Source organism: Cyrtonyx montezumae, unplaced genomic scaffold (assembly GCF_038088225.1).
Source record: "Cyrtonyx montezumae isolate F1298 unplaced genomic scaffold, pur_monq_1.0 scaffold_5, whole genome shotgun sequence".
Taxonomy (NCBI): Eukaryota; Metazoa; Chordata; class Aves; order Galliformes; family Odontophoridae; genus Cyrtonyx; species Cyrtonyx montezumae.
This window is the reverse complement of record NW_027072056.1, coordinates 11,451,955-11,467,182: the sequence shown is the minus strand read 5'-3', so window position 1 is coordinate 11,467,182 and position 15,228 is coordinate 11,451,955. Positions and strand designations below refer to the sequence as shown.

Here is a 15,228-nt window from a genome sequence, read left to right as displayed (position 1 = left end):
CCTCCAAACTGTGGCAATCCATCTTCACCCTTGTTTCCATATTAATTACTCATCCACATTATTGTATGCTGATTAAAGCTAAAAATGTAGAGTTTCCAGGTCCTGTTCCTAACCCTCTTGCACTACAACACTGAAACACTTTTGTTTGTAATCTTGACTTTTATTTTTGAGTGTATCCTAAAACTGCCACAAAGGTACACCATACATTCTAGTTAAAATTAATGGTAGGAACATATTCTGCACAGCTCCAGAAGTTAAGCTTTGTATTTCAATGAATGTGCAATTCTTCCTCTGGAAATACAAGATATAATCCTGAAACTACTGTAAATTTTCATCCACTAAGTCTGGTGTCAGTTGAATGAAACACTGCCTGAGGAAGATTGTCTGGAGGCAGAATTGCCATGAATACCAAGGCATTTGGTGAGAGTTCCCATGCTAGTTGAAAGCATTAGAACTACTTATATTCAAGGCATTATTGCATACAAGTATTGCAGGGCCGCACTTTGTTTGCTGGTGCATTAGATTCTATCCCCTGTATTGTACTGCCGTAACTACTTAAAATGGTTCACCAAAATAAAAAGTGATGTTTACAGAGTATTAGTTACTTCCAACAACATGCAGAATCGGTAAGACCTTATTATTTTTATGAATTTATTTTAATGTTTAAAAAGTTATAGTTCCTTAAACCTCTTTTCTTCTTGCTACAATCGGAGGTAAGTAGGTGAAAATTCTGTTTTCGAGTTTCAAAAGAAACACGACTCTCCGGATTTTGGATTGTCTAACTTTCTTTCCCAGTATGTCAAGTCTGGTATCTCAGGGTGAAACACTGATGTGACAGACTGCCATAATGCAATGTGTTCAACCACCTCAATGATGCATCAACTGGAAGGAGTTCCCAAAGATTCAGTTCACACATGCACACACACGGGAAAAAAACATGAGGGAGAAACAGTTTGGGGAAGCGGAACATTAATCTTTTTCACATAGTTTGGCACAAATTTAATTATGAAGTATTTGTAAATGTTCAATCAATTAGAGTTGATTGTCAAACTTATAACTTTGAAAGTAGATTATCTTTTGCAGAAGAATAGCTTCTCTTAACCAAGATCTTTTATGTTAACTGCTCCAGAAAGAAAGAGCTACGTTTTCCATAGGATGTGAAAAAAGTGCAGGAAAAAGTGCGTAACCTTTGGCCAAATTCCAGGGTTTTCATGTAAGTGGACTAGTTAAACCTTTAAACTCCTAAGTTAGAAGTTTTCCCATCCAGTTAATAATTATATTTAATAGAAATAGTTATCGAGTAACTCTAGAATATTTAATTTTTATAAGGGAAACTCAAAACTAATTGCAGGTAGATTCACAAGCTGAAGAAACCACATGAAAGCTATTAATTTTTCCCTAAGTTTTCAAATATTTCTCCAAAGACTCACTTTCATGTCTCTTTTACTTGTAATATTTAAGTTCAAAACTTGGCAGTTCCAATACAAGGTAGTATAGGCATTATAAATTATCAACAATGGAATCCTGTGAAGTTAAAATGACCAAATTGAATCTGTTTTTTTTTTTTGTTTTTTGTTTTGTTTTTGGGGTTTTTTTTGTATACAACATTGCCATCTCTGGAAGAAATCAAGTTATAAATCAACAACTAGAAACCTTAATGTCCACACTGTTTCTCACTCCTCCCAGGCTGTTTATTTTTCTCCCTGGATAATACATTTTTTTACTCCTCGGCTTGTAACTACTGTGTCTTATTTTCTCATAGCACTGTCTTCTTTGGCTTTACTGACTGCAGAAGTAGAAGATGATCTGCTGAGTGTTGACTGGTTGTTGTTCTGACGTGTCCTGAGCTTCCACATCCTCCTGCTCAAAGAAGTGCCAGGTAATGTACAGCTCTGCTACAACTAAGCCTTCTCATAAAACTATGCAAAACTGAGTTGAATGAAATAATTGTATACTTGTGTTGAATCTCATAATGTTGTGTGGTACCAAAAAGGCTTGCTGAGATCTCTTAAGCGTTTAGGGTGGTATTTCCAGACTGTCATATTCTGTCACACTTATCTCAGTGGGATCATGCCCTAAGACACTGAAAGACATGACACCGAATTATTTTGATGTCTGGTAGTCACAGTGGCATAAGCAAGAGGTTTTCCAACTGATGTTAGGTAGGCAGAGGATAGGTCACATTTTAGGAAAGTTAGCATATTTATTAAGGCAAATCGTGTTGTGAGCTTATGTCATGTGACTGTTCCCAATCATGCTAAATTGACAGCTTCTAGCTTCATGGAGGGCATATGGAGCAGAAAATCTGTCATATTTAATGGGATGTATGGTTGGAATATGTCTTTATCAACCACAATACAGCTTTATGACAGTGTGCTTTTGTATGTGGTGCTAAATTCATGGTACTTATATATATTATACACCTGAATGAATGCAGTTAGTAGTGTAGTTAAGGTACGGCATAGACTGAAGTCTGATACCATAAAACTATCCAGTGCTCTGTCAAAGCTTGTGCTGATGAAATCAATGGAAGCAAGTTGGCCAACATGCAACAATGGAGAGGAGAAGAATATGTGCAAAGGTGAATGACTCCATGGAAGCTGAAAACTAAAGGCAGGTGACCTCGATGGTGCGTGGGTGCCCTGGGAGGTTTGTAAATATGAAAAGAAAACTAAGAGGAGACTAGGAGGGAGAATGCACCAGGACAGTGCACACCAGTCTGTTGTATCTCTTGAGTACTACTTTCTTAATCTCTCAACAGGAGAAAAAAAATCACGTTTGTTTCTTCCAGTGCAAGGGTAGAGCTTGCCTGTTAGGGAGAAGGAGTGCTGGTGGGATTGGCAGCCCCATCACCAGAAACAGCAGCGAGCTAGATGTAAGGTTCCCTCTATGGAAAAGAAATTTGCAGGGCAAATTCCATGCATACATTTTACATGGACAATCCAGAGGTGTTTGCAGTCTGCCAGCAAACCAGAGCAGAAAGTGAGTGTCTGTGCTCCACTGACAAAATGACAATCCAAATGTTCAAACAGAAAGCTGATTGCAGTTGCTCTCTCGTGTTGAAGGCAGTCTCTGTGTTGACTGCAGAAGGACTTTGAGCATGCAGACCAAGACTAAATCATAACCAGAGTCTGTCTGAAACCTTGTCTGCCAGTAAGAACAGCAGAAATACTGTCTGTCCAAGTGCTGCTGCAGCTGAGTTAAGATATATCGCAGCAGTGAGCTACCTCACTAATGCTGACTGAAGGAGGAGTCTTGGCTGCCTGCTTGTGACTGCATGTAACCTTTTCCTAAGCAACTAAATATCGTAGGAGCTTGACTCTTATTGCAAGTTGGATAGCTGAAGGGTGACTAACATAAACAACAGTCTAACTGCAATGAGATTGTCTGAAATGGTCTCATAAATCTCAGAGCGCTCCGTCTACCCGAGATTCATCCGTTTGTGCTCTGTGGAAGTTGCATAGTGGCTGGACAAGTGTTAAAGCAATGTTTTGTCAGCCAAATGTGACTGATTTTTGGAATAGCCAGTGGTTCTTTTTTTTTTTTCTAGCCCCTCCTCGCCCATGTTTGTCATTTTTCTCTGGAGTGTTGCACTGAGCACAGATGTTGGAGTGTAGGTGTGGGTTGCTATGCATATGTGTCCTGCTACCTGTAATAGTGGAGAGTGTAGCATGCTCCCACAAAGCATGTAGCATGCCAGCTCTCTGTATCTCAGAAAGGACTAGAGGGTTGTTTTTTTCCCTGTGGATCTTTTACATGCAAGTCAGGCTTCACATAGCCCACAGTCAAAAAAAAAAAAAAAAAAAAAAGAAGGAAAAAAGAGAATTCCTCCACTACAGAGACAAATAGCAACATGTGGCTGAAAGATAACAGAAATGTACATGCAAGTGTAGAAATTAAATATGGAAATATTAAAATGAGTGGGTGGTTTTTGGTTTTTTTTTGGTGTGTTTTTTTTGTTGTTTTGTGTTTTTTTTTCAAGCAAAAGAACTGATTCACTTGTCATTGCTGGAAATTACACGGGGCCTTATTTCCTTAGCAGCCCATCTCAGAAGAACAAAATAGAAAAAAAGGTCCATAGATAAGATGCACCATCTTAGTACCCAGTTGTGTTGGTTGGCTTTGGCCGTCTTTCGCAAAACTTTGCAGACAACATGAAAAAAACAAACAAACAAACAACAGAAATAAAAAAAGATAAAGGCAAAAGATCACGTTGGAACAAAATGTGCAAGATGTACATGTGTGATCTCCTCCCTTCTTAGTCTTGTCTTCAGTCTTGCTGCAATGTCACGCCTTCCTATGAGGCACTGGATTTATTTTCAGTGGCTTTTTCTTCCACTGTCATTTCCTCCATCTCCTTCTTTCCCCCCCCTGTCCCTTCTTCCTGCCCATAGCCCACATCTTTTCCAGATATTTAATGTAAAAGTGATTACCTCTGCTCCCTGCAGGCTCTGCCCCTGCTCTGTGATGGTTTGAACAAGCTGTAAAAAAAAACACGGTGCTCGGCAACAGGGCTGGTTGTTTCTGAGCCACATCCCCCTGGAGTCTGCAGTTAAGAGCTGCCTCCAGGAGCAGCAGAGCGATAGAGATACAGACTGTAGTGTTAAGGACTGCTGGGATCACTCTATTCCTTCTCCTGTTAATTTGTCAGTCTGTGTTTACAAAAGGATAAATAGTAAAATACCCATGATCCTGTAATTGTCATTAGGCCCCTCAAATTCTACTTATTGAAATACTCTTCAGTAGGCAAGAAAATGAGTTATATAGGCTTTCTCTTTTTATCCAAAGATTTTATATGAATCTTGCCTATATTGTATATTGAAGTGGATAGGACTGTTACCAAGACCCTTAGCTCTATCAGTTAAAACCAGAATGTAAACCTAACTGGGGCCAATATTCTTTTATATGTAGCATAGTCATATGGCAATGAACATTCACTTTAGGTTAACCTGTCTGGGACAAGCCTAGCCTTGTTTTGATACCAGTATGTTAGGGTGCAAAAATGAGCAGTGGCCCATCAGATTTATTACAAAAACTTACTGGTATATACATCCTGAATGTTCCAGGTGCTCCAAGGCAGCCCATTAAAATGTGCACAAAGACCAGGTTTATGGAGGGAACAGGGTTGTGTGGTGCACCAGGAAAGAAATGAGTATGCAATTCATTAGACACTGGCAAGAATTAGGAAATCCTATCTCCTTCCCATCTGACTTGTAACAAACAAGTTAAGTTTCAGAGCGTGTTATAAAGATGTAGAAGTAGTAGTAGTAGAAGTGTGCTACATACAAGTGTAGTTCAGCCTTGTATATGGCAGTTATGCTTAGGTCTTCAGAACAAAGGGACCACTAGAGTACAAGAAAAAGAACCTGTCCCTTCTGTCTTTGTGTTGCAATATCCAAACTCCCAGCAAAACAGCAGATAAGGCAGCCTAACATCCTCAGTGGGGTCCTCCTGTTGTGTGGCTGTTGTCACTGTTAGTCTCCCTTTTTCTGTATTAATGAATTTCTGAACAGTTCCGTCTTGAAGATAGCAACATGATGCACCCAGAGGAGGCTTGTGCTGAATGGGTCAACCTGACAAGTATATCCTGGTTAACAGGGTGCTTGTGAACCTGAGCAATATGAACGCAGAAGGGGGTAATCAGAGGCAGAGGATTACTTGCTTTTTTATGTTTCACATCAGTGTAAAGAAAATAGGTTTTCCTCTCTCTTAATAGAGTAATATCATTCTACAAATGAAATAGGCATCCTCTTTCTGCACCTCATGTTCTCTTCAGTTTCAGCTATGCACACTGTTTCTAAAACTTGCATTCTATTTTGTGGAAATATTTATTATTTTCTGCTTTCTCTCTTTTGATAACTTATTTTCTCTGCTTCCCCCTATGGTTTTTTTTTCCTTTTAATGCTTCTCTTAATAAACCTTTTCTTCCTCTAGGCCAGCTCCTTTCCAATGGCTTCTGGCTTCTATTTTCTAGAGAGTGCCTATAATTTTATTTAGGTAGTTGCAAACCTCTGATAGACTATTCCTGAGATTTAAAATGTGTCTTACTATCTCATCCATGCAGATTGTTGGCACTAATTTATCTTCATTTTCTTCCAAGATGCAATTCCTCCAACCACTTCCAGTTTCCTCGGTTATTCAGGCTTATTGCCTGAATGGGAAACTGCTGAGTTTCATCTCATCCCTGTTGTAGTTAATTCCAGGTATTTTTTAAACATTCAATATCATATGAGTCAGAAGGAGATTATGAGACAGACTATCTCTTGTCTTTAAAGAATGCACAAAAATGTGATTGCTTCTCATTTTGCTCATTCCTGATTGGGTCCAGAGAGATGGGAGAGTGGAGACATAGACACCTCCATGAGCAGCTTCTTGGAAGACTTTGGTGAAAGGGTTAGTGTGGCCTGAACTATACCTTCCCATGACGCTGAGTGCAGAGAACAGATAGGCATGAGTCACTGTGAGTGCTGGAATAGGTTATTACCCTTCCCTGGGCTGGCAAATGGATGAGGGTGACCTAGGCAATTTAAATACTGTGCATACGATGAAATCAAGGACAAATCAGACTCCATCTTTAATATGCTGAACATTTATCACTATATTTCAAATCACATGTCTTGGAATGATTACTTAAAGAAGGCACAGATAAAAAATAGAGGAGTCCAGTTTAGATGTATAATGTACTCTTTGTATATGGCTCCTCTTGTGGAATATGGGGAGGCTGTAAAAAAAAACCTGCACAGAATTAATGTGCAGTAAGTCAAGTTCCTACCTCGCATGTTGAATAAATAGCAGCTCTGATAGAGAAATACATAAACACAGTAAATGTTACTGTTCCAAAAATATACAGATAGGAGGCAGCTTTATGTTCCTGTAAAGACTTTGTTGTCAGTAGACCTACAGAATAATATCTGCCATTCTAGATAAAAGGTCAGGGATCAAAAATGTTTTCACAGTTACAAAAGTAATAAAAGCCTGCAATCTATGCCTGATTGCTGTGGTAGCTCCTGGCACCCACTCCCTCTTTTAATGAAGAGAGATGGGTGTTAATGGGTGGAAAAGTGTATTTTTAGTCTCCATAATACAGTCTTTTGATAACTTGTGGGAGGTTTTGGTTTAGAAGTCTTCTGAGGGCACTATGACTGGAAGAGCTTTACCAGCTTTTCTGACAGCAATACAGGCTTTGTAATGTTCTCTTCTTCTTGTAGTTTTTGGAAGAAAAAAAACCCAAACAAATAAACCTTGGAATTATCTATCATTTAAAACCAAGCTAAAACTCCTGTTGTTTTGTTGTGTTTCTTGTGGCTTTGACAAAAAAATATAAAAGAGCAAATGTGAATCAATGATTATTAAGGGTGAGGAATATTATAGGAATGCAGCAAGGTAAGAATTGTCATACTGTACCAGGGTGGTGGTTTAGACATCACAGCACCGTATCTCTGGCAGCAGCCAGGGTCTGAGGCTTTGGCTGAAGATAGAATTTTGTGATACCGAGTGAGGACTACCCCGTACTAAACACAGATCTCTTTTCATTTGGCAGTAATTCAAGTTAACTTTAGTAACGTTGAAGATTCTTGTATTATACAAATATCTGACTTCTCTTTGTAATCTGTTGGATTTAATCTGACTTTAGTGAAATATTACGATATTGCATATCAACCGCCTAATTATCCAAAATGTGGGGGAAAAAAGGCTTTCTTTTTATTGGTTTTGAATTTGCATCTCTTTGTTATCACTGCTTGTCCTTGTGTTACAAAACAAGGAGAACAGAGGCACTAGATCTATATTCTGTAAACCAGCCATGGTTTCACATACTTTTAACATGTTCCAGAAGAAGCTGTGCCATTGTTTTATACAATGCCAGTAGTACCACGGTACTTCAAATAGCTCTCTGAAATGCAGTTCTTTCTGTTCCTGCTGTTATCATTTCCTAGGACACTGGGAAAGACTCAGAGCTCTAAATGTTGGATTAAGATCTTCACTTCAGCAGCTGAGGTCAGTGGCTCCTGTTGTCTTGGTCTGCACTTCTCCTCACTCAGAGGCTGGTTCCAAATAGTGGCCCTCAGTCTAAGAAGCAAGTAAGACTTCCAGGCAGCTGTTCTGCTCTTGTGACACTAATGAGTAATTTTTTTTCTCTTAATCCATTATGTAGCATCAAGACCTGAATTCAAAACTCTCTGTGGTTTAAAGAGATGTTTCCCAGTGCTAGTTTTGGAGGGTTTTTGTTTTGTTCTGATTTTTTTTTTTTTTTTGAAAAAAAATTGCACTTGATATGGCTCAGACCATAATTACTGTAAGTTGGGCACTATCAAGTTTTTCAGACAGAAAACTCTCTTGCATTATTAAAATACAGAAACATGTAACTGACTGACTTCCATATAAAGGGGGAAGGGAAGAGAGGAGTCACACATAACTTGAGTTACTCGAGCATAAGGTATTTTTATTCAGTTGAGCCCTTTAGTTCAGATTAGGATCATAGCTTCTTTTGAATGTACTAGTTACTTTGAGTTCTTAGTTCAGTGCTGAAAAACTAATGCTTCTGGACATCTCTGACAAGTTCAAATAAAAAGCCATTAGGATCTCCTAAATTTAAATCTCACAGGAAAGTTGAATTTACAAAAATGCCTGTCTGTGCTGTATTTGGATCTATACAGGAAAACAATGACTCAGGTTAAGTTAGCATTAGGACAAGTCTTATTTTTATTTTCTACCTTAATATTGGGAGACAGCCATACGTGACAATAAATAATTTTGTAAAGGATTCTGAGGATATAATGGAAAAATTGTGCTCATAATGAGTTGATATGGACATTCTTTCTTAATCTCTGTAATAGGAGATTGTTGCACTAGTGTCGGACTTGCAATCTTTCGGAAGATTATATTCATCCGTTAATTTTTCTGTATATTTATGAGATGAGACATATAATGATTTATCTTTGATGTAATAATTATGTAATAATAAATGGCACCATTTTTACACTTTTAGTCTGCTGGCTTTTCAAAAAAGGCCAATGTTTTAACGGATAACTCAGAACTGACCAGGATGGAAAAAAAGCCCTTAAAACGAATACATTTCAAGGAGGCTGTAATTATTTCCTTCTTTGTGACTTAGAGCAACATACTGAAAGTTAATAAAGATAAATGTAACATTTACAGGGTAATAAGAGATTGTGGAAGGAAATAAACAAACCTAGGATATAGTGCATCTAAGTAAACACAAAGGTTGTAAAACCTTCAAACTCAAATATCAAGAGCACTGCAAATTAATGCTGCACACAATAGACCCTTTGGAAGCTAACTTAATCCACCCCCATGTATCTACATGAGGGCCATGCATAACAATGCATGAGCTGGATTTCCATTAGAGTTTCCTCTGCAGGCTGTCAGTTGTTTGAAGAAATAACAATTTCCTAGGCATGAAAGCTTTTTCAGAATGTTCCCACTGATGTGTAATAAAAGTGACTTTACTTTTTTCCTCCCCCCCCCTTTTCTTCAGCCCCTCCCCCCGAGATGTGACTTTGGGGGGGAAAGAGGATGGACTTAGACCCCCAGCCCCCTACCAGTTTACCTTGCCTGGATTATCAGTGCAGGTGTTAAAATAATTGAAGGTGTGGTAGGAGATACAACCCCTAATAGCCTTTCCTATATGGAGATTACCTAGGTAGAGAATGCCAGAGTACCTGAAGAATAGGCATGTGAGTACCTTATTAACATAGCACCATTCAGCGGCAGCTGCATATCTGGAAAAAAAACCCTTTAAAGAGCCTATTCATCTATGTTAATGGGCCCATTGCACAGTACATTGTGTGGGAAATTAAGTCTCTGGCTGTGAACTTCCTGTGCTGTGCAAGCTGCCTTGACTCTTTTTTATTGCTTCAGTGTTATTATCTCCTCCTGGAAATAAAAACAATCATGTTCTCACATTTGAGAAGCCAAAACATTCCCAGATAACAAACTGGTTGAAAGTTTCTTTTGTTTCCCTTATTAAGTGAAAAAATATGTTTTGAAATTAAAGTAAACCCTAAATTAACATCAAAGCCCATCAAATTAGCTGAGCTGTCATACGCATGATAATGTTGGGTTTTCTTTTTTTTTTTTTAACTCCCCTGTAAAATACACAATTTAAATTGCTTTCCTATTTATTGTTCCTTCCTTGGAATTAATTTTTGACACAAAATATGTTAATTTATTCAAATGAGACATGATTTTTGAATGTTTAACTGGCAAAAGAACTGCTTTCCTGCTGAAAGACTGAGGTAGAATGACACGTCTTTAAACGTTTTCCTAAAATATAACGCCTCTCCATTTTAGCGCCAAGTGGACAGATTCTTTAAACTTAGATCTGGAAAAGTGTACCAAATTAACAGTTTGAGAGAGCTCCATTAACAGTTTGAGAGTAATATACGATATTGTACAGTCTATATAACCTTTCACCAAAGAAATGATTATCATCAAATATTTAACCAATTTTTCACTCTTCATTTAAGATCTGAATGCATCATTATCATTATCATCATGCTGCCAAAAGAAAGATTTAATGATCAATACTATCTGGTTAAAACTCAATTAAGGAGGATCTTTTCCATATTTATTTTTTATCTTGCCTCTTTCAGTCCTTATTTTCAAGTTAACGTAATTTGTTAACTATTTAGCATATTTAATAAGCATACAGAATATAAGTAACATAGTCATTGAATATGCTGTATTATTCATTTCATGGCATACACTCAACTTCAATTGGACAACAGTAAGAAAAGCAAAAAAAAAAAAATCCTAACTTTCGCTGTTATTTGAATTATTAATATAAATTGCAATAGAATTCAGTTCTTAGGATAAAAGAACTATTAAGAAGCACTGTAAAGCTGGCTCACTCAATACCAGTTATCAAGAAGTACCAGCAGAGGAAGGAAGTCAATAAGGAACAAGCCTTGTAATGCAAACCATCTCTTCACCGAGTCTGATTTCACTGTCATCCCAGGCACTCATTCTATAATTTTTCTTCAAAATTTTAACTGAAGTCTCACGAGCAGGGATGGTATGGGGTGCACATGCCTTGCTTTTTTCTGTGCTTTATAGTGCTTGACACTGTTATCATAATAAAAATCCTCATTGCTGGTAGACACAGCGCTGAGTGCTCTTTGGGAGTGTGCAGGGCTGACAAGTGATATGCTAATATCAGGGAGGAAATCAATATTTCATATTAGTTAATGATTCGATTATGGAAATCCTTACTAAATTTACCATAAGGTGTAGTCTGTACAGCCCATATTTCAGGGGCACTCTGAATTACACCTTCCTGACGTTTAGATATTGGAACATTAGATTTCTCTTTCCAGACCAGTCCAATAAATGGCGCTTCTATTACATCAGGTTTGGCTTTTACATTACTGTTATAACTCTTTTTTTCATTGGTATGTTACATTGTATTTTTTTTCTTTGTCTTATATAGTCTACATAATTTTTAAAATGACCTGCAATTTTATTTGTTTGTTTTATTGATGACTGGCATTTTTACAAGTTTTAAAATATGTTTTAAGAGTTTAAAAATGTACATTGGAGTTCCAGACCAACCATTCCCATTTAGTCCCTTTTCCACAGCAATACTATTTTTATACGGCAACTGTGCTGTGGCATTTCATGAATAACAGGGAGGCTGGTAATCTGGATGTAAGCAAAATTTTTTCAAACAGTTGCTGTAAAGATAATTCAGATTAATGGGCCATTTACAGTCTTGCTAACTTACTAACTGGCTCTACGCTCTAGGTAATCAGGGTGACATTACTGCCGGCACAAAAATGACATCTCGTCATCAGAAATTTTCTTCATTGGCACAGAAAATGCCAGGCACATCACCTCTGACTGTGTGGCCACCACATCTATTAACCTTATTGATTTGGAGTCATGCTGTGCCACACTGGAAAACTACTCCCTGCTGAAAGACTCAAGTGGATCAATCCTGAACCATGAACAAAACTCAATAACAAAATGTTGTAGGCACCTTTCTCCATTAAGTATTCCTCAAAGTAAATCACATTAGAGGACGTCACCTTGAGGAGCTTCCCATGGGATTCTGTGATCTCCCAGAAAGAGAAAAAAGGCGAAATTGAAGGAAAAGATGCTAAATGTATTTTATATCATATTGCTATTTGTTTATCATATTGCTAAATGTATTTTATATCAGTGTCCTCAATATATCTCACTATAACTAATTTTCCCTTTCTAAACTTTAGAAATCTGATCTTGCTGTTTGTTTTTAATGGTGATTGTCCCTGATATGTAGTCCAGTGACAGATGAGTCTGGAAAACAAAGTTTTTTCCTTTTATCAACGTTTCAGCATTTTCATGTATTGATCAGCATTTATTTTTGAGAGCCTAAGTGTGATGGGTCTTGAAAATGAAACAAGGCATCTAACTCCTTTCATCCTCATACAGTTAACAAAGAAGGCAACAAAAGGAGTTCCAGAGCTTCATATTTCCTGACAAAAGATGGAGGATTGTAGCAAGCCCCATTCATATTTAAATGTTCATGGCTTTGGAATTAGAAGTCCATCTTTCATGTTACCATTTCCATTCCTTACTTTTTTTGTTGGTGTTTGCCAGCAATGAAAACTATGTCCCAAATATTAGTGTGACTCCTCAGCCTGCAGAACTTCTGTTCTTTGAAAATATTCCTTGTTACAGCCAATTGAAGGTTTTAATTTTTTTTTAATAGGAGTTGCACATCATTCTAGTTTTTAACTGTCTTGGAAAACTCATGTAGGATCAGAAAAGCATGGGCATAACTAGTCTGTGTGCATGTGAGTAATTATAGCTGAGTAAGTTTTATTAAAGCTGGCGAGACCCCCAACCTCAGGGAAAATTACTCACACGAGTAAGGGGCACAGGACAGGATCATTTCTGTTGCGCTGTACTGTGACAACAGTATTTTTTCCCAAGGGTCTGATCTGAAAACTTGACAGCTAAAACCTACAGGCATAAAGTTGAATTTCGCACTGGTTTTGGTGTTAATGAATAGAATAAAATTCCTTAAAAATACCCCGTGTACAATATTCAGCCATGCTTAACATCTGTAAATTTATCCGTACTAATGTTTTGATATTTTGTTTCAAAGAAAATTCTGGATCATAAAAAGAGAGGAAAAACAAATGGAATGGCATTGGTAAATATTATCAGTTGCTTGGAAAAAAAAAAAAAAGGATTTCTAAAAGCCACATAGAAGTCTGGAAAATATTATTTTTATTCCTTAGGAAATAACCCTGGGTTTCTAATTAATGTCATGAAATTAAGGCCATTTATCTGAAAAACTGAAAAAAGATCTATATATGCTCCGAAGTTCAGTGTTTGTCCCTGAGCTCTAACATAGGATACACTGCGTGAAAGTCTAACATGGGATACACCATATATCATCTCTATTTAGAGCCCCTAGGCAGGAAGTATGGATAAAAAAAAATAATCAAAATTACTGTTTTTCTTTACTGAAAGCCCTCCAAGGAATTCATTGGAATTAGTTCTGTCTGCCCATCTAATTGATAATTATTTAATTAGCAATTTATAATGATAATGGGATTTTACCCCCCACCAGTCCATCTTGTCGGTAAGAAAAATATAAGTAGACAACCTTATGTATTACTTTACCACTTTTGGCAGTTGGCACAAGATATTGTGGGCCAGCGTTGTGATTCCCCACAGTTAAACCATAAAAGCAGTGTATTCATATATTTCCTTTGCCCACAGTGTTTCCTTTTCTCATTACTGTGGGTGACTGGCATTCTCACAATGTGTGTGGGTGCACAGGCTTGTTGTGTCACCATGGACAGTTCTAAGAGCAGCTTCATTAGTTCTTTTTACAACAAAAGCTAGGTTTTTTTCCCTGCCTTCTCTTTCTTTCCCTTAGTTGGCATGCGGGTTGAATTTTCCTTGGACCCCCTGCTTGACTTTTTTTTTAGAGCTCCTTTTGAACAGTGCAGCAGTGTGAACACTAGGAATTGTAACTGATAGACTGTTTGCAGGAGAACTCATGAAAGTTCTCTTTGTTCACTTCACATCAGCCAGGTTTATGCAGACCATCCCCCACCTCAGCCAAACAGGGAAAAGGAAATCCACTTTTAATTATACATTGATGGGAATCACTGTATAGTGAAATTGCATCAAGTGGAGAATGCCCACTTTATACTCCTTTATCTAAGAATCCAAAAGAAGCACTGGTGTAAAAAAATGGATATGCAAGCATAGACTCCCCACTATATAGCCAGGCCTGACTAATTGAAATCAGTTTGCCAACTCTGCTTCCAATCCTGGTGAAAATTTGCAGCAGTGTTTTTGCACTGTAAGAGTGATTTATCCCTTAGTCCTTGATCTTATAATGTCTTATTTTTGGAACCTTACCAAAACTATTTCCAAAGCTATTTATTTTTAATATGAGGAAAAAAAATAAAATAAAATAAAATAAAATAATAAAATAAAATAATAAAATAAAATAAAATAAAATAACATAAAATAACATAAAATAAAATAAAATAAAATAAAATAATAAAATAAAATAAAATAAAATAACATAAAATAACATAAAAAAATATACAAGTATAAGCTATTGTCAAAACTTGAACTGATGGTATTGATGTCATTTCTGTTTCCTTCCCTCAGACAGTCATGCTCAGGAAACTGGGAAAAAGAGTCCTGAGGACAAAAAGAAAGGAGATCTACCTGGTTGTGGCAGAACAAAAAGATTGTACAACCTTGCAAGAAGTGTAAGTAAACAAGTGTAGGACTTTGTGTCATTTTATGCTCTTGCCCAGTGAAACAAACAGAAAAAAAAAAGTAAAGTACTACAGAGACTTCTGAGATTATAAATAATTTGTATAATATGCTAATAAATATGTAATGTTGATTTTCTTGGACTTCTTAAAATTAGTATTACAAGATATCATTAATATTGATGACAGTGTAGGATATTCAGTGTTACTGTTAAAGCTGATGTTGTTCTGTGTGCCTTTTGAATCTTTCAGTATAGAAAGGAAATAGTGTTTTTCTCAAATATATGGCCAGGACATGAATTGTTTTTTTAAGTGTTCTTGAAGTTCCCTTTTTACTTTCCATTGGCTTAGTTGTCCCAATGCATTTATTTTAAAGGTAGCTCCAAAAGAAATGCCTCCTTTTTATTTTCATGGAAACTACAACAGATACAAAGAGCACGATAACGCTGTTTGATAGAGTTAATTCTCAGATACT

At 37.0% G+C, this 15,228-nt stretch overlaps 1 long non-coding RNA gene across 1 annotated transcript; it reads left to right on the top strand.

Annotated features, from left to right (window-relative positions):
- The first annotated feature begins 1,792 nt into the window (after positions 1-1,792).
- On the top strand, positions 1,793-14,735 carry LOC136055962 (uncharacterized). The gene is made up of 3 exons (XR_010622904.1): positions 1,793-1,879; positions 7,935-8,078; positions 14,644-14,735. It is a non-coding gene; the product is annotated as an uncharacterized LOC136055962 (long non-coding RNA).
- The last annotated feature ends 493 nt before the right edge of the window (positions 14,736-15,228 follow it).